Below are 19520 nucleotides of genomic sequence, written 5' to 3' on the forward strand. Positions count from 1 at the left end.
ACGATATATGTATAATATCTTCTCCAATCTAAATTCCATTAGATTATGTTTCACTGATTTCAATTTTCAAAAAAAAATTATCCATCATGCCATCCATTTTATTGAACATGTTAATAACAGTTATTTTAAAGTCCATATCTGATAACTCCAATAACTGGATCATTTGACTACTTTTTCTTTCTCTTGATCTTATGTCTTTGTATGCCTAGTAATTTTTGATTGAATGCCAAACATTATATGTGATAAATTGTAGAATCTCAGAACAGTGTCATCTTTCTCCAGAGAGAGTTCAGTTTATTTCTTGCAGATCAGTTGGAATGGGGACAGATAATCTTAATCTACTCAAGGAGAGAACTGACTGTAGGCTGTTTTGCAGTTTTGTAAGAATGGATCTACCTCTAATTTTCTACTACTCTTAAGCATAGTCCTCCTTGGGTCTCAGTTGAGAGCCTGGGATGCTAATAGGCTGGGTCCTGAACTACATCTTATGTGGCATTACCAAGCACCCCTCCTCAGTGGAGGCATCAGGATTTATTGCAAACATTCCAGGCCTTTATATGTAAGTAACAACAGTAATGTAAATACTTTGAAACAAGAGTCACTAGTTAAGGTTAGTTCCATGTTGTACTATCAAAGTAATGATAATAACAGTCACCTTATGAAATACATTAGCCAAAAAAGACTCTGATAGATTGATATCAATTTACAGGATTTACTTATATAAGTGCAAAATGATAAAAAATGACCAAAGTTTCAGTGATTATTGCAAAAGTATAACAATGCGATCTCATATACTCAGGCAAAAATTCTTTAAAACTTTTGAGTCAAAAATCTGAGCTTGTGGAAATTTAGAAATGGGCTTTGATCATGACATATTGCAGTTTCAACTTCTATTTCTTTCTTGAATGAAATTCACAAGAGCTTTTTGTCAAAACCAACAAGTGCAAATGAAATCTAAATTTCAGCCTGCTTCTTAAAGTTTCAAATGTATATTGGAACTAGAGTGAAAAGTGCGGGAAAAGACTCACCATATTGTCAAAGCTAATTCACCCAAAGGGCTGAAAGTATTTATAAATATGTAATTGATGAACTTTCAGGATTTGCCATGGGTAAATATAACAAGGTGACTAATTATTTCAAAGAATTTTAAAATGAGATGTAGAGAAGTCAGAGATCATCTATGGAGAATGAGATTACAAGTCCCAAGGGCCCTCAATTAGCTCTTGAATATGAGAAATTTTAGATTTAGTTGTTATCTCCTGTAAGATTAATAATTGCTTTTCACATAACAAGAAGCCTTTTATATTGCAGATAATGAGTGTGGTTTTCATCAACACAAAGGGGAGAAGATGAAAAGAGTGGATTTAATTCACCTGAATAAGACATTAGATGAGCTAACATGTAGAACTTCCTCAAAATAATGGGAAATGTATTCTGAAAATAGCAACCTAATGGTGGTTACAGAGATCTGTAAAATATAACAGACTGAATTCTATTTCTGATGAAAGAACCTATCATAGTAATTTAAAGCATTTTTTAGGAGGTTGGGGAGCCTGGGACTGGGGAGGAGAAAGGGCACATGTTTGAAGTTGAAATTCTGTTCTACCATTTACAAGCTGTGTGACCTTAGACAAGTCATTTAAGGACTTAAGGAGTCATCTTATGAAGTACATTAGCCAAAAAAAAAGACTCTGATGTATTGATAGCAATTTATAAGATTTACTTAGATAAGTGTAAAATCATAAAACATGACCAAAATTTCAGTGATTATTGCAAAAGTATAACAATGTAATCTCATATACTCAGGTAAATATTCTGTAAAACACTTGAATCAAAAATCTGAGCTTGTGGAAATTTAGTCTAGCTTCCTCTGTTATCAAATGGTGGTAAAAAATGGCTTCCTTGTATGGTTGTTCTATGACTTAATGAATTAATTTTTAGGGCTTGATATATGATCATAGCTAATACATAAAGAGAACTTACATTTAATCCTCATAACTACACTATTATAAAGATGTTATTAGTAGTATTCAAATCCTTCAGGGAAAGAAATGAGGCACAGAGATGTTACACTACATGCCCAAGTTCACATAGCTAATAAGTAGTGGAACCAGAATTTGAACTCAGGCAATCTTGCTTAAGAGTTCAAGTTTTATATCACCTCTCTGAATAAGTACTCACTAACAGTAGATGTCATATTATCATGATACTTGTTCATTCATTACCAGTATGCTAAAGAAGGCATATGGACTGATTGATGGTGACACCCCATTTGGTTGTTGCTACAAAGGGATTTGCTGACGTTTATGAGCAGAGGCGCCTCTATAATCCCATTATCCTCTTGGAAGAATGAGGCAATGCATTCAGTCATGTTTCCTAAAGTTGTTCAATCCTGTACCAATAAATGTAATCATTTGTCACTTCTTTTTCTCTTACTCTATTTGCTGTCATACGCTATCCCTCATTTCAGGGAATTAAGGCTAAAATTAGGATTTCAATTCAAAAAACAAGACAACATTCTCTACGTTATTCCTAAGGTTTACTTTTTTCTTTATTGATCTGTGCCTTTTTTACTCTAACACTTGTCTTTGGAGGACTTAATCAATTGTCTGAAAGCTTCTCATTCCAGAGCATCTGTTCATGAATGTGATATAACCGTGCTTCAATAGCCTCTGAGTGTGATGCAAAAGTTGTTTAAGAAAAATATTCATTGAAGTATAACACATATATAAAAAACGTACACAAATCATGAAAGGACAGCCTGATGAAGTTTCATAAATGGAACACTCTTGGAACCAGCACCCAGATCAAGAAAGACAACATTACCAGCATTTCTAGGCCCAAGACGTTCCATACCCACTTCTAGTCACTTCCCTCCAAGGGAGCCCACTCTCTTACGTTGTAACACTATAAGTTATTTGTGCTTCTTTTGATTTTAAATCAACAGAATAAGATAGCATGCACTCTTTTTTATAAACAGTTTTCTTTGCACGGTTTGTGAAGTTTATATACATTGTTACATGTAGTTGTAGTTTATTTATTCTTATTGTTGCATACAGAACCACTGTGAATATATCACAATATATGTATTCATTACACGGCTAGAAGACTTGGAGTTATTTCCGGTTTAGAACTATTAAAAATACGAATACTATAAACATTGTTTTACATGTATTAAGTAAATGTATGTAGATATTTCTGTTGATTATATACTTAGGAATAGAATTGCTGGGACATAGGAGGGCTCATTATATTATTTATAGAATGTATTTTTTATAGCAGTTTTAGATTTGTAGAAAAAAATGAGTAGTACAGAGAGTTCTCACATACGTCACATCCGGTTTCCCATATTATTAACATGTTATATTATTATGATACATTTGTTACAATTAATGAAATAATATTGATACATTATTATTATAAAGTTCATCATTTATTTAGATTTACTTAGTTTCAACCTAATTTTCTTTTCCTGTTCCAAAAATCCTATCCAGGATACCACATGACATTTTGTCATCGTATCTACTTTTGTTCCTCTTGACTGTGCCAGTTTCTCAGGCTTTTCTTATTTTAGACGATTTTGAGAGTTTTTGAGGAGTAGTGGCCAGATGTTTTGTGGGATGTCCCTCTTTTCGAGTTTTTCTGATGTTTTACTCATGACATGACTGGAGTCATGGGTTACTGAGGGGAAGAGGTAGTAGGTAAAGTGCCATCATGTTAAGGGTACATCATACTATCCACACGATATGACTGGTAAGGTTGACCTTTATCACCTGGCTGAGGTAGTGTTTGTCAGGTTTCTTCACTGTAAATTTGCTTTTCTACCCCTCCCCATTTCCATACTGTACACTTTGGAAGGGAGTCACTGCTTAGGTCACGGCTAAGGAGTACAGAGTTACACTCCTACTCACTGAGGGCAGAGTATCTTCCCCTCCACATATTAAATGATTTGATCATTCATTTATATCAGTATGCACTCATGGATATTTATTTTATACTTTGACTTTTAATGGATTTATTTTTTAATATGAAAACTCTAATAGCTTAACAGCTACTTTTTGATATGAGAATCCCAGAAAACACTGCGAAATTCTGTTGGGAGAGAGTGCTCCATGGATGCCTTGCAATTCTGCACGTCTTTCAAGATGACATGCTGACTTCGTTTTTGCTTTGGACTACATTTTCAGGGATGTTTGGCTAGCGAACAGCCTTACAAGATAGAGACAGTGTCTCCCTCCAGAGCTGAGGGCAGATTTGTTTATTGTCCTATATAAAAGATTTGAGTTCCCTAAGCTCAGGATCCCTCAGGTGTGAAGCAAACCCCTGTGTGTGCAGCATCCATCTGGGCCCCTCTGCATTGCCCATGTGGAACTTGGGGGCAAGGTTAACTGGTGCTCATGTTAATTATTGTACTGTGAGGAATAAATTCTTTTGTCTTTGACCCAGGAGTCTCATGTCTTCTGCAAGAATTCATAAAATTGTGCCATGCTAACTTCTTAGCTTGTAGGTAAGGCAAAATCTCAGGCCCTTCACAGTTCTTAACAACCTCCAACAAAAGACTCACCAGTAAAACACAAATGCTTGCAAACCAATATGTCTGCTACCCATATAGCACCATGTCAGAGTGTTAATGTACTTTTTGTTCAGCTGCCAGGCCTCCACGTCCCTGGGCTGATGGCAACACTCTCAGTCACTTGCAGGAGGCTCACCTTTGCCCTGGCCGATGGTGTCCTCCTCGTGAGCCAATGTCTGTGCCCCAAGGGCATTATCTCTCATTGCTCACATAGCTCCCATTCCCTGGAGCCAGATCAGTGCTGGGCTATGAGAATCAGCAAAGAAAATGTCTGCCTCTCCAATTTCACATTCCACACAATCGGATACATGGGCCCAAACCCACTTCTTTAACCTAGAATCTCAAAAAAACTTCCACAGGTACATGCTTTTCTTCTCTGTGTCAAGGTTTCAAAAATACTTGGGAATAGCCTAAGAAAAGTTATCCCATGATGCTTGTAAATATCTCTTACTCAGTCTAAAGGTTTTCTCTAAATAAACAGTAAGTGTACAACTTGGTTTCTGCAGATGTAGCTTTGTGTATCATTTAGAGTTCTTTCAGTTATGAATTATAGAAACCACAACCAAAATTGACTTAAGTTACAAAAAGTATTAATTTACTTTTCTAACCAATGGAGTGTATTTTTTAAAAAAAAGTCATTCAAGGCTAGATCCAGTGGCTTGAATATGTACTTAACATCAATCTCTTCTCAGTCTGCAAGAAGTCAGCTTCGTCTCAAGGCTGACTACATGTGTGTCTTCAAGATGTCTGCGAACAGCTCCCAGACCCACATGTGCTCTCCTATTCTCACTTCTATTTTGTGAATGAAAGAGAACTTGTTTCTCCCCACAACCTCAAAACAAAAGCCATAAGCTTTGCTTAGTTCTCTGTGTCCATCTGAATCCATCTCTTTGGCATGGGTATCTGTTTCTAAAAGATATTTTAGGTCAGTGAGAGAATGGGGATAATTCCACTCAAACCATTGGCAGATACACAGTGGGAGATGTGTATAATGAATACTGGAGAGGCAAATATATTTATTATTGGGATAGAAATCACTGTGGCTAGGAAGCCAGGAGGCTCAGTTCTGCTACCAGCTAGCTGTGGAACGATGGATATATCATTCAAACTCAGCTAGCTAGTCATTAATGCTAGATGGGTGGTAAAATGCATATAATGTGTCATTATTTTCCAATATATTTTTACTTTTACTAGATCATTTGATATATAAAATAGCGCCATGAGCTATTTGCCAGATGGAGATAGTAATTCCTGAACCCGTCAGTCTACACACACACACACACACACACACACATACACACTACTTTCCTACCGGGGCTTACAGTGCTATTTTATACATCCAATGATCTAGTAACGGTAAAGATATATTGGAAAATAATGATGCATTATATGCATTTTACCTCCCATCTAGCATTAAAATATACTCCCCATTTGTCAGATCTATGTTTAAATGAGGCCAACTGCTCATAAATTTTCTGGTAATCATCAGTCAGCTTCAAATATTGCAGCATCAGAAGTTTGGTTGTTTTTTTTTTTTTTTCTCCTCTTGCTGTCCTTCTGAAATCTGCAATTATCAGATATTTTCTGCTTGGGCAGTAAAATCTGTTTCTCTAATGCCAAGGAAACAATTATTTAGAGCTCACCAAACACAAAAAGAGACAACATGCTTATGTATGAGACGAATAGAAGGCAGTATCAATCAATATTATAATGTCAGGCGCACAGGAGAAAATAAATACTTGGTGATTTGATTACTCTTTTCTTCCAAGTATCAAATGCTCTTTAAAATTTCTTACTGAAATCACTCTGTCTTTACCATCAGATAAGGTATTGGTGTTAGCCAAGAAAGTAATGGTTTTGTATGTGTAGTCCAATAAATAGAGATTAAAAGTTTATTATAAAACATATTGCATGCTGCAGTAAAAGTGATCTATGCTCCTGGAACCTATTCAGCACATAGAAAAATGCTGAAGGGCCAAGATGGGTGGCTGTCAACCCCCTGGAAAGGCAGCTTTTTACAGAAGGAAACATCAGGTGGCCAGAATACAATCTTCTTTCACTCTCAAATATAAAATCAGTTCCAACTGAAAATGCTTCAGAGAACATGCTATGCAAATAGAATGGATTTAACATTTACTGAATGAATCAAATCTGGGCTCTGTGTAGGAGCCTGGATCTGGAACCACGTACTGAAACCTGAAGACTAATTCCATTAATTTCCTACAAGTTCTTATCTTTGCAGTCCTATGGCATCCTTCTCTTCCATATCAGAAGTTGCACTCGGGTGGCTCACGAGGGTGTTCTTGCTTATAGATACGTATTATTTGGCTTACACAGTTTTTAAAAAAAGATTGAACCAACAATAAGGATATTGAGAGCTTTTACACTAAAACTCAGATATGAGCTTCTCTGGAAACAGTCAAGCTCTGGCTCTTATGGCTTCTTTTCCTCATGGGGTTACAATAGCCAGAGCTGAGTAGCAGCTGCCCCTCATAGACAGAGTAGGAGCCTAAGCAGGTCTGTCTGTCTCTCTGCTTCCCATGGGCTCTCAACGGAAGGTCGAGCGTCGATGGAGGTCTGTCCATGTACATACACTGTTGCTTTATTAAAAGAGAAATATTATTACTCTGTGCCCATGTTACAGAGAGGAAAGAGAGGAGAGAAAATACAAAAGAGAAGGAGTTATGTTCTTTGCAGAAATGAAGAATATTTCTACTTGTTTGATAAGCAAAATTTTTCTTAAAACGTAAGTGCCTGTGGGAAAGTACTCTCCCAGCTTGCTTCTCTCATTTACATGACCACTTTTGCCCCGTAAGACCTCTGAGTTTGCAAACCCTGTCTTAGTTAAACTAAAATTCAAGTGAAAGTTGTCTTCCTGCCATATAACTTATATGTTTTCCCTTTTTTATTTACACCATTTTCCGTTCCTGGCATGGCCTCCTCACTCCATTCAGACTCTTAAAACAGCAAATCCTTCGCTGATGGGCAGTGTCTCATCTCCTCTTCAAAGCCTCTGTCATGTCCATGATTGATTGGAAAGTACTGGTGTGCATGGTTGCTTCTCTCGTATGGGTGAAGCGTGTTATTTAAACTCTTGCCTTGTCACACTATCGTGATTATAAACTCCAGAGACCAAGGTCCAGATGCTCTGTTTCCTTCCTGCTTTGTGCATACCCAATATTTTTCAATTGATTTCCTGATTGATTCTTATTCACACAGCAAAGAGCAGAGATGTTGTCAGATCTCCAAAGCTGTGTTGGTAACTTTAGATCAGTGAAGACACTCAATATAAATTCTTTTCCCCTGTCTTTCATACCTTTTCTCTGCTCTCTCTACACAGACTGAAATATCATCCAGACACTAACGCATCCTGCACTCACATCTTGGACCAGTTTGGTAAATCACCTGGATCCAAACCCGCATGCGTGGTATGAATTTTCTCTTATACTAGACAATACAATGAGTAGTCGAACATGTGTAAACATATCAAGCAAGTAGAGAAAGTGATCCCTAAGGATATAGACTGCTCAGTGTGTTTTGAAAACACTAAGCAGGAAGACAATGCCAAAGGGATTTCACTAGAAAATTCCGTTTCATTTCCATGGCTTCTTGAGTAGCTAAGATTTAAATATTTGGGTTTGGGAGATTTACTCTTTGCTATGTGGCATGTTATGCTTAGTGTCTATCTTTTATAATACAATGTCAAAAAGAAATTGTCAAGTTCATCCTTTAGCAAAGCACATCCGGTAATTCTCATGTGTCACTGAAGGATTTTGTTCAGAAAAACAGCCTCCAAATCTCACAAGATGAGGAACTTTCTAGAACTCTTAGGTCTAGTTTGACTCTTTGAGCTGGAGAACAATGCCATCTTTCTTATCATAGTTGGGTAGCTGGGAGGATTCCATTCCTGGTTCCAAACAGGAATAATTAACATGTACAAAAAAAGCAGCGTCACCGAGGACCTCCCAAAAAGTTTAGAATTTAGTTCCATGTGTTTTTTTTTTTTTATTCTTGTTTTACTCAAGCTGGTTTGCCTATTCCATAAGCATATGTACCATATGCAACTGAAGACTGTTAAAAGCTCTTTTAAACAGAAATCTCAAGAAGGAAGAAATGAAACTAAACAGAAAGAATATGAAATTAGCAGCTCTTTGCAATGTGTTTTTAGAGAGGAAGTCTGACAAGAGAGGATTAATGTTCCTAAATTCTTGGTAGATGTAGCAGTACATTTATCAGGGGTGGGGTTGAAGAGATAAATTTAAAATTATGTTACTTTTAAAAACACAGCTCCCTAAATGAAAGCCAAGAATAAACACAGGGACTCGCTGCCTTGTTTTTCCGATAGTTGAGTTAGACATTGCATCATCTGGCAGGATACAAAAACACACGATTGAAATCATCTGACATTTTTCTTTGTTCCTTAACATATTGAAGATGTACAGCCCATGAATATGGATCCAAAAAGGCAGAAGAAGCCAGATTTTATATAATAACCCAATAAATCAGGACTTTTGAGTTTTTGTCTTACGGTCAACGAAGCAAGTGATGCAGATCACTAGCTATAGTTCCACCTTGTTAAAAGAGAGAAGAGGAATCAATACTTCAGGAATTTGTGAAGATAAATAGCAGTCGGCACTCATTAAATGAGTTTTGAAATGGATTTTAGATGTGTAAGCTAATGTTTTGTAAATGCTTGTCATTTGAGAGAAGTCTTTTTTGCAGTCACTATTGTGTGGTACAATCAATAGGGTTAGCTTCAAGTTGGAAATTGAATAACTCAATATCACAAAGAAAACTGAGGCAGAGGACAACATGGGAATTTCCCAAGGTCAAACAAGTAAGGACAGAACCAGTACCAAAAAATAAATATTGTCACTTTCAACATTTGGAAGTAATGGACCATGTCTGGTCCTATCCACCAGTTTCCCTAAGTGTCTCTAAACACTAAATAGGGAAAAACAAACAAAAAACAAAACAAAACAAAAACACCCACATAAGACATTATGTTTGCAACTCGCCTTGTTGTTGTCCTTGATCCCATAAGAACACGCCCCTTGACTTCTCTAGACCACAAAGTAAATACCTGTATATCTCTATAGAATTCCAGATACCGAGCTTCATCCTATAAGAGGCTGGATATCACCTGGGTTAGGAATGCAAACTCAGAAGCCAGACTCCCTGAGTTCAAAACCCATCCTCACCACTGTATTAGTCCTCTATTGCTATTTAACAAATTATCCAAACTTTGTGATGGAAAACACCACACATTTATTATCTCGAACCTTCTGTGAGTCAGGAGACCAGGCTCTGCAGACTGCAGTCCTCCGCTCACAGTCTCACAAGCCTGCAATCTGGGCTGCATTGTCATCTGAAGCTTAGGATCCTCTTCCAGTCTCCTTCAGGTTGTTGACAGAATTCAGTTCCTTGTGGCTGCGGAATTTGTGGTGACTTGATCCTTCAAAGTCCACAGGCCAACCACTTACTGAGGGAAGGCCCCAGTTCCTGTTCTAAGGGCTTTCACTTAGTTAGGCTGGGCCTACCCAAGATAATCTCCCTTTTTAATTGACTCAAAATCAATTTATTAAGGACTTGAATTAAATTGGCCAGTTCCCTTCACCATTGCCATATTCTATGGGTTAGAAACAAGTCACAGATCTTGCCAAAACTCGAGGAAAGGGGATTGTGCAAAGGCGTGACTCATTGGGGGTCACCTTAGGGTGTGTCTACACGGATAACTTTCAAGATAAACTTTCGGAAAGCTATTTGACATCTCTGAAGCACCCATTTCCAAATCTGTAAAAGGGACTAGCAGGTGAACCTGCCTCCTAGGATTGCTTTGAGGTTAAAAGACAATATATATGTACAGCACTTAGCACAACGACAGCAGGTTCTTAGAATGTGTTAAATATTATTTTCAATGGGTATATTGTTCACAAAAACAAACCATTTTAAACAAACTCTGAGCTGCCTTAAATTATTTTTAAATAGGTGGACTGTATATAATAAATTAGTAGAGTACATTTGTGTGTATAGAAGTGTGTGTATACATATACATATTTTTATATGTGTGTTTGTGTATGAGTATGAATATATTCATGAGCATATGAATGACTATGTTCATACATCCACGTACACTTGAGGGAGTCTCACCAAACCTTTATTCTCAGGTCCTGCCTTAAGGCCATTTATGGGTAGAAGCGTATATTGAATTAACAAATTACTTCCTCTTACCTCATTTATAAGATTAGGGTAAATAGAAGTATTTCCCAAATTGTGTTCCATAAAACTCTTATTTCATCAGATGGACTAGGTCATGAAAGTATCATACAATCAAATAAGTTTAGGATATTTGGGTTTAAATAGTATTTTAAGGTTTTCGTATTTCAGGCAAAATTTCTAAAATGGCATTGAACATGGAACCCCCTTTTTCCTTTGTGAACATCTTTTGAGGCTCCTATTCCTCAAAAGACCCTCCAGGAAATTCTGGGCTAGAGGTTCACACCAAAAGGGACATCCTCAAATACATATCTGTGATCACGACTCTTTTCCTTTTTTAGTTCCTACCCATCTCGGCAGGATGATTCAGTTTTCTTTTAGTGTTTAAGCACTTACCAGTTGACTCCTGTGTATCAGATTATCATGGACTAAAGGTTTGGTTTCCCCCCCAAATTCATATGTTGAAGCCCTTACTCCCAATGTGATTGTATTTAGAGATGAGGCCTTTGGGAGGTGATTAGGGTCAGATGAGGTCATGGAGGTAGGGCTTGGTCCAATGGGATTAGTATCCTTATAAGGAGAGACACTAGAAAGCTTACTCACTCTCTCTGCACACACACATCGAGGGAAAGTCATGTGAGCAAGCAGCATGAAGATGGTTGTCTGTAAGCCAGGAAGAGAGCTCTCACCAGAATCTGACCATGCTGGCACCCTGATCTTGGTCTTTCAGCCTCCAAAACGGTGAAAAAATAAATTTCTGTTGTTTAAGCCATCCAGTCTATGGCATTTTGTTATGGCAGCCCAAGCAGACTAAGGCAGAAATATAGTCCATAAATTTCCTCACTTCATTTTCACAATACTTCTAGGAGATAAATAATCCAGGCTTCATTTTGTGGAGCCTAAGAAAGGCTAATGAACTTAATCATGGTCCACAAGTAATAGGAGGCAGGAGTTGAACTCAAGTCTTCCTAATCTATGTATTTTCCATCACATCACATCACTAATGCCTTTCTAGGCTGAAACCCATGGTTTATTGTGGTCTAGTATTGAGATATAGCAACAGATAGCACGCTCACTAATTAGAACATTACACTTTGCTGAGGAAAAGGACTTGAAGTAAAATAAATATTTTGAACTCTTGAATCACAAATACACGCCTTGGTAAGAATTTTTGATATACTGATTTCCACTATAAAGCCGATAACATTTTAATAAGTTTCCAATACATTTCCATGTGAATAAGGTTCAGTGTGATTTCCCTTGTAATTAGGAGAAGAGAGTGGGGAAAAATGTGGTTCACTTGAAAACAAGTCTTCAGTTTTCATAATAACATTGTATAATAAAATGCACTGTAATGATTTTGAAAATTTTTTTGACTCAGGCCTCATGGGAAGGAATACACTTGCATGTTTAAAAATAGAAAGTCTGCTCCTCGATATAAAGAAAGGAGCAGTAGCCTGGACATCTTTTACGGGAAAAACCAAGAACAAAAATGTAGCATGCTGATGGCTCTTAACAACAAAATAATTTCAAAATTTTCTGTAATTATATCACATTGCCTCTTTGTGAAAACGTCTTTCTGATACTCTTACATAAGGAAAGCATGTTGTAGTCAAACTTCTGGAGATATCAGCATGCGGCAATACTCAGGTACTGCAAGTGCTATGTGGAAAATAAGGCATGTGACTTCAAATAAAAAGAAAAGAAAGAAAATGAACGATAAAGAGAAAGGAAATGAGATTACTATAAATACAATCAGTTCTTATACCTCCCACTATCCCAAAGACAGTTGAAATGCAATTGCCCTTCACAACTTAATTTTACCAACCAAGAGCTGGCCACTACATACATTTAAACTTTTGTGTCTCATCTCCCCCTCTCTGCCTTCGTTTCCCTGTAGGCATCCTTGATGTCCACGTTTACGTGAAATAATCAGTGTGAAATTGTAGGGGATAGAAGAGCCCAAAATTATTTATTCCAGGCCCTAGATTAACCCCTGAAATTTGCACCCATCCATCTCAGGAACAGTCTCTGTTTCTTGTAATGATTTTCAAGCATTTAATTAACTTCAAATTTACTATCTGTGTTTTATTCTTCTCACATATTTATTTGATTTATCTGGGTGACTCAACATACAGACATTTTAAAGATATTGAAATGAAAAACTTTCAGTAAATATCTGTTTGGTTACAATAAGTATCCATCTAGGTTCTGCCCTCCAGATCAGTACTGTCCAATAGAAAGTTCTGTGATGAGGGAAATTTCTAGAAATTTTGCATTGTCCAGTGGGATAGCCACTAGCCACATGTGGCTATTGAGCTCATAAAATGTATGGCTAGGGTAACTGAGGAACTGCATTTTAAATTTTATTTAATTTAAGTTAACAAATTTGAATAGCCACATTACGGCTAATGGCTAGCATATTGGAAAGCACAAAAGTGTACTTGTGATATAGTTTCATTATTACCATTCCTATCAGTTAGAAAAAAGTTTGGTTCTGAGTAATAGTTGATTAAACAAGGCAGAAGTATACTTTCTTTCAAGGTCAAAAATTTCAGAGGAAATCTATCTGAAATGGTATGGAGATGGGATGGTAGTTCTGGATGTTAGAGACCATTGCTCCATCTAACATTTGGTTCCACCATATGTGATTCCTACTCGCAGGACAATGTTGTAACCACGACGGACTCCTCAGTCCAGCCAGAAATTAGGTAAAGATAAAGAAGAAAATTGTGATTGCCAGCAGTCAGTTAAGTATGGTTCCCAGAACCAGGCCCAACACTTCTGCTCACATCCCGTTACGTACAATTAGTCTCAAAATTACACTTGACTGCAAGAGACAATTGGGAATAGAGTTTTGGTTCTGGGTAGCCATTTGTTCAGGAAAAAAAAAAATCAGGAGTTTTATTATTTTGGAAGGGGGGAAAAAGGAAGTTGAAATGACTATCAGCCTCTTCTTCACCATTTAATAAGAAGAAATATAAACTTGAAATGGGCAGAGGAAAGGATTTATAGGGGGAAAGGCAGGCTGCTGAAAAAAGCAGGAGAGAAAAAAAAAATAGCTCTAAAGATGAAGTAATATTACTCAGTGAAACTCCCCAAGACAGCTTCCATTTTCTATTTGCAAATTTTACAAAGATGAATTTGGAAACAACTAGATGTCATTGCCAGCATTTCATAGTATATGTTTCTTTTTTTTGTTTGTTTGTGAGGAAGATCAGCCCTGAGCTAACATTCATGCTAATCCTCTTCTTTTTGCTGAGGAAGACCGGCTCTGAGCTAACATCTATTGCCAATCCTCCTCCTTTTTTGCCCCAAAGCCCCAGCAGATAGTTGTATGCCATAGTTGCACATCCTTCTAGTTGCTGTATGTGGGATGTGACCTCAGCATGGCCGGAGAAGTGGTGCATCGGTGCGTGCCCGGGATCCGAACCTGGGCCACCGGTAGCAGAGCGCAAGCACTTAACCGCTAAGCCACGAGGCCGGCCCCAGTATATGTTTCTTTTGATGCTACTTTAGAAAATTTCATGAAGATTCCAATTTTCCCCCAAATTATGGGCTATTATTCAACATAGCTTTGCGCGCACACATGCTTGCGCAAAGACCCACAAAAATACAATAGCTTTTCAGTTCTAAATTCCATCAACACCTACTGCTTTAGTGCTTAAAGAACAATTTCTCTACTTTTAGATGAATCAGAAAGCAAGTTGGGTTAATGTAGAGAAGTAATGGTAGTTCTCACTAAGCAAAGTATTATATATAGCTTTTTTTTTTAATTGTATCATTTGCTCTGGGATTTTCTGACTGCTTTCAGAATCCTCTAGACCTGTGCTATTCCAACTGTGGTCTGTTAACTGGTGCCTTTCTGCAAAATATGAAGAGATAAGTACAGAAATTGTAAGCACTTACAAACCTGTAGAGCAGCTTGACAGAGGAAAAATATGTCTAATAATAAAAATTGGAGGTTTATATTTTGCATGTCTTTTACTTCATTTTATAGTAAACTTTCATTGGATTTTGCAAAAGTTATGGCCTTCAACATATTGGAAATTTAAAGGAAAAAAGCGAAAAAACAAAAAACTAGTTATTTGCTTCGGGTAGTTTGAGAACCACTGATCTAAGCCTCTCTTTCCATCTTGCGTTTTTGCTATGAAATAGACTTTTCCAGCAAAGCTTCAGTTGTGACAATGACCACAATCAAAAAGTAGTTTTGTTGTTATTTTAAAAATGTTAAAAAATAGGGAAAAAAACTGTACAAATAACCAAGCATCCAAACACAAACTCTCCTGATTAGTACATGCAAAGCCCAGTACTCTTGCCCAGTCTCTGTGCCTGCAGAGTGTGCCCACTGGCTGGCCCACTTTAATTTGGGACTTAATCTGAAAATTACAAGAGTAATGGGAAAATCTAGATTTGCAGGGCTGTGATTGTTGCACAGGTTTTGTGGGGTGTTTTCACACATTCAAATAGCCCTGTGGAAAGAAAACTCCCAGAGCTGGCTACTTGCTAAGGGAGGGCACACTGCCAATGTGTGCCCTAGTTTTAGGACCACATCACAGCCCTCCGTCCACCCTCTGTTGACTCATTCACCACCAATTAAACATATGTAAGCCACAGAGACCCAGCATCCCCACAGAGTGCTTCTGCATAGGCCAAGTTTCTCATTATCACCCACAGTTTAGAATTTTCTCACTCAAACTCTAAAATAAGGTTAAAGAAAGTAGAAGACAGCAAGCCTTGAAACACTTCTAAAGATCAGAAAAGCAAAAACACAATTTAAAATGTACCGTTTCCATTAAAGTAGAAAAAAAAATTGTCTACGTCAATGTGCAAGGGTAAAAGTATGTATCTGTTTGCAATCTTTATAAAATTCCTCTCTATCCTCTTTTTCAGACTGTCTTCATCTGTTCAGGCTGCTGTAATAAAAATACTGTAAACTGGGCGGCTCATAAACAACAAACATTTATTTCTCTTAGTTCTAGAGGCTGGGAAGTCCAAGATCATGGCAGCAACAGATTCAGTGTCTGGTGAGGGCCCATTTCCTATAAGGCCATTTTTTCCCTGTAACTTCACATGGCAAAAGGCCAAGGGAGCTTTCTAGGTCTTCCTTTATAAGGGCGTTAATCCTATCCATGAAGGCTCCACCCTCTTGACCTAATTCACACCTCCCAAAGGCCCCACCTCAAAATACCATCATAGTAGGGATTAGGTTTTCAACATATAATTTTAGGGAGATATAAACATTCAATCTACAGCAAAGGGGAAATACATATAAATGAAGTATAAGAAAAGTAAATCTTTTAATATAGTTTTTTGACCTTGTTACTTCTTTGGCTATTAAAAAAAACAGGAGGAGAGAGAGATAATTAACTTCTCAGTCATACAATCAAGTCACTCTAGAAACTGGCTCCAATCTATTTGTCCAACCTCTCATCTTCCCATATCCATGTTACATCTTACCCTGGCTACTGAATACATTCAAGTTAGTCTTGAATGTTTTTGCTTTTGCCTGCTTGTCCTGATTGAGTTTCTCGAGGACAAGAACTATATCTTCTTCATCCTTGTGTATCCAGATAATTGTATGAGGTCTGGCTGTCATGGAAGGCACTCAATAAATATTTTTTAATGGAAAGTTTTCCCTCACTCTCTTTTCCTATTCAAGTGGTTGGATGGTTACTTCTGGGCTAACTGAATTTGCAGAGAACCTCTTCCAACATCACTTTCTCTCCAAATTATTAAGTAATTAAGTGTGCATACACACAAACACATGACACATGCATAATCCCATTTATTAGATGTGAAGAAAGCAAAACAAATTAAAATAGCACCAATTTTGCTTCCCTCTTTTGGTTTCAGAGAATAATAGCTTCATAATCTAGCCCTAGTTTTCCAAGAAAAAGTTATTGCTACCAACAAAGATGAAGTTAATAAACTTACTTGTATTGAGAACGTGATGGGTGGATATCCATTTTTAGTGGCTTTGTTTATTCCTAAAGGGAAGTTGTAAGGGTAAAAATGCATCTCAAAATATCCTTAGGACTGCACGTTGTTTACTGCATCTGCGTTGATTCTCAACTTTTATGGTATTTTCACTCCTTACTCTACACACTTGTCCATTAGAGTCAGGTGACTAAAGACTGGTCCATCTTCCCAAAAGCAATTAAATCAGACAAAGGAAACTTATCTCTCCAGTAGTTTATTCCATTGTAAGATGTAGAAGGAGAATGAGATGTGCTGTTAATTTTGGCTCAAATATTTTAACCTAAAGAAGGAGACATTTATTAAATCACACTGTACTTCTCAATGAGTCATTTGCACCAGTTAAAAAATTATTTTTGATTCATGATATATTCTGAGTAAAACACATTAACTATTTGAATACTGACCATTAGTTTGATCTGGGAGTTATCCAATCAAAATTTTTTGAAGGAGAGGGAGGTGAGAAATGAACATAATTTCTACAGAAAAAAAATATCCATTTTTAACCCAGCCTACAATTGTATAGTGTTCAATCAAATCTTGAATTCATATGTTCAAAAAAAAAACCCAGATTCTTTAATATCCAGTTCAAATTTTAATTCCTATATGTAATTTTACTGATTTTATGTTATTTGCATCATGTCAATGATTTTCTTTGCTGTCTACCTTTTATGGAGCCTCTAACTGGAGAGGACTGTGTTGTTTTCAGTCATGGTGCAGGGCTAGGAGACATGGTGGTCGCCTAAACCACGTGCTCACCTTGAAAAACAAGGCTGAGAAAAGCTTTGTTGTCTGAATGTCTAATGAATAATAGGCACAAAATAAATAGTTGATAAATGATGTTGACAGAAGAAATTTAAGCTTACCTAGTTATCCAGGGCCCTCACACTCACTTCTGGCTGGGCGACATCCCATCCTTAAAGTTACACCACTCAGTAATAGAAGGAGTGACTGGGTCTCCCCACAATCTAGGAAGTACAAAAATATTGTTATTTTTCTAATGCAATTAAGAATCACGTCAGGTAAAAATCGTGGGCAACGGTGTCAAACAGCTTAATTTCAAACGCGTTTTTCTACCACTCACTAAGTAGTACTTCATCAGTTAATTTCACTTCTCTGTGCCTTAGTTTTATCTTCAGGAGAGATAAAGAAATTAATTGTATGTCCTTCAGAGGGCTGTGAGGATTAAGTGAAATGATGCATGGAACATATTTAGAACAGTGCACAAAGCAATTCCTCACAAAATGACTGGTATTATTATTCCTGCTGTTGTTGCTGTGGCTTCACTTTCTGAGGAATTTAAAGCTATTCTCTGTTCTCACGTCTCTTAGGTGAATGTACCTGCTCTTAGCCTTCAATTCGCTACTTCCCAGTTCTTATCACAAATCTGACTGCAAGAAACAGTATCCATAAAGCGCTCCGTGAAGGAGATGCAGTCGATCCTTCTCCTGGGTTCATTCTTTTCAAACTGTGCCCTTTGGGATACTGTAAGTCAGTGCCCACTGCATCACGTCCTCACTCTAAACTACCACACCAAATATTCTCCCTTTTTCAGTTGTTGCTGTTATTTTTAAATTTATATAACAAAACTTTTGATGTGATTCTATTAGAACAAGGCATTATCCAAAGAGAAAGTCTATGAACAACTACTCAACATATTCTGTTATACCCTTAGATCTTTCTAGAGATTTGCATAAATGTTCTATATTACTTGGTGTTTCATAAAACCATGTGTAAGAAGTTTGCTTTAGCATATTGTCACTGTTCTACACTAAAGGACATTATCATAAAAATATCCTATTACACTCTTTACTATATTCATTTCAGAGCTGTTGTTTATTAGAGCTCATTCAACATATGAGGTGCTGTGTGAGAGGCTTTACATATGTTAGTTGAAGTAGTACTTACTCCAGCTTGATGAGGTAGGTGATAATACCATTGGCCTCCTTTTACATACAAGGTTTAGAGATATACAGTGTCTTGCCCAAGGTCTCACAACCAGTAAGTGATGTGGCCAGGATGTAAATGCAACCATGGCTTATTGAGTTGAATAGTATCCCCTCAAAATTCATGTATGTGACCTTAATTTTCTTCTTCTATCTCTTTCATCAATGCTTTATAATTTTTAGTGTACAGATCTTTCACCTCCTTGGTTTAATTTATTCCTAAGTATTTTATTCTTCTTGATGCTATTGTAAATGGAATAGAAGAATTAATATTGTTAAAATGTCCATACTATCCAAAGCAATTTTCAGATTCAATGCAATCTGTCAAAATTCCAATGGTATTTTCACAAAAATAGAAAAAAATCCTAAAATTCATATGAAACTCTAAAAGACCCTGAATAGCCAAGGCAATCCCGATAAAGAAGAATAAAGCTGGAGGCAACACACTTCTTTATTTCAAACTGTGTTGCAAAGCTATAGTAATCAAAACAGAATGGTTTTGGCATAAAAACAGACATAGATCAATGGAACAGAAGCCCAGAAATAAACCTGTGTGTATACAGTCAATTAATTTTTGACAAAGGCACCAAAAATATGTAATGGGGAAAGGATAGTCTCTTCAATATATGGTGTTAGGGAAACTGGATATCCACATGTGAAAGAATAAAACTGGACTCTGATCTTATACCACACACAAAAATCTACTCAAAATGGATTAAAGACTTGAACATAAGACCCAAAAGCATGAAATTCCTGGAAGAAAACATAACCCCTTGACATTGGTCTTGGTAATGATTTTTTGGATT

This window comes from Diceros bicornis, chromosome 24 (genome assembly GCF_020826845.1).
Source record: "Diceros bicornis minor isolate mBicDic1 chromosome 24, mDicBic1.mat.cur, whole genome shotgun sequence".
Lineage (NCBI taxonomy): Eukaryota > Metazoa > Chordata > Mammalia > Perissodactyla > Rhinocerotidae > Diceros > Diceros bicornis.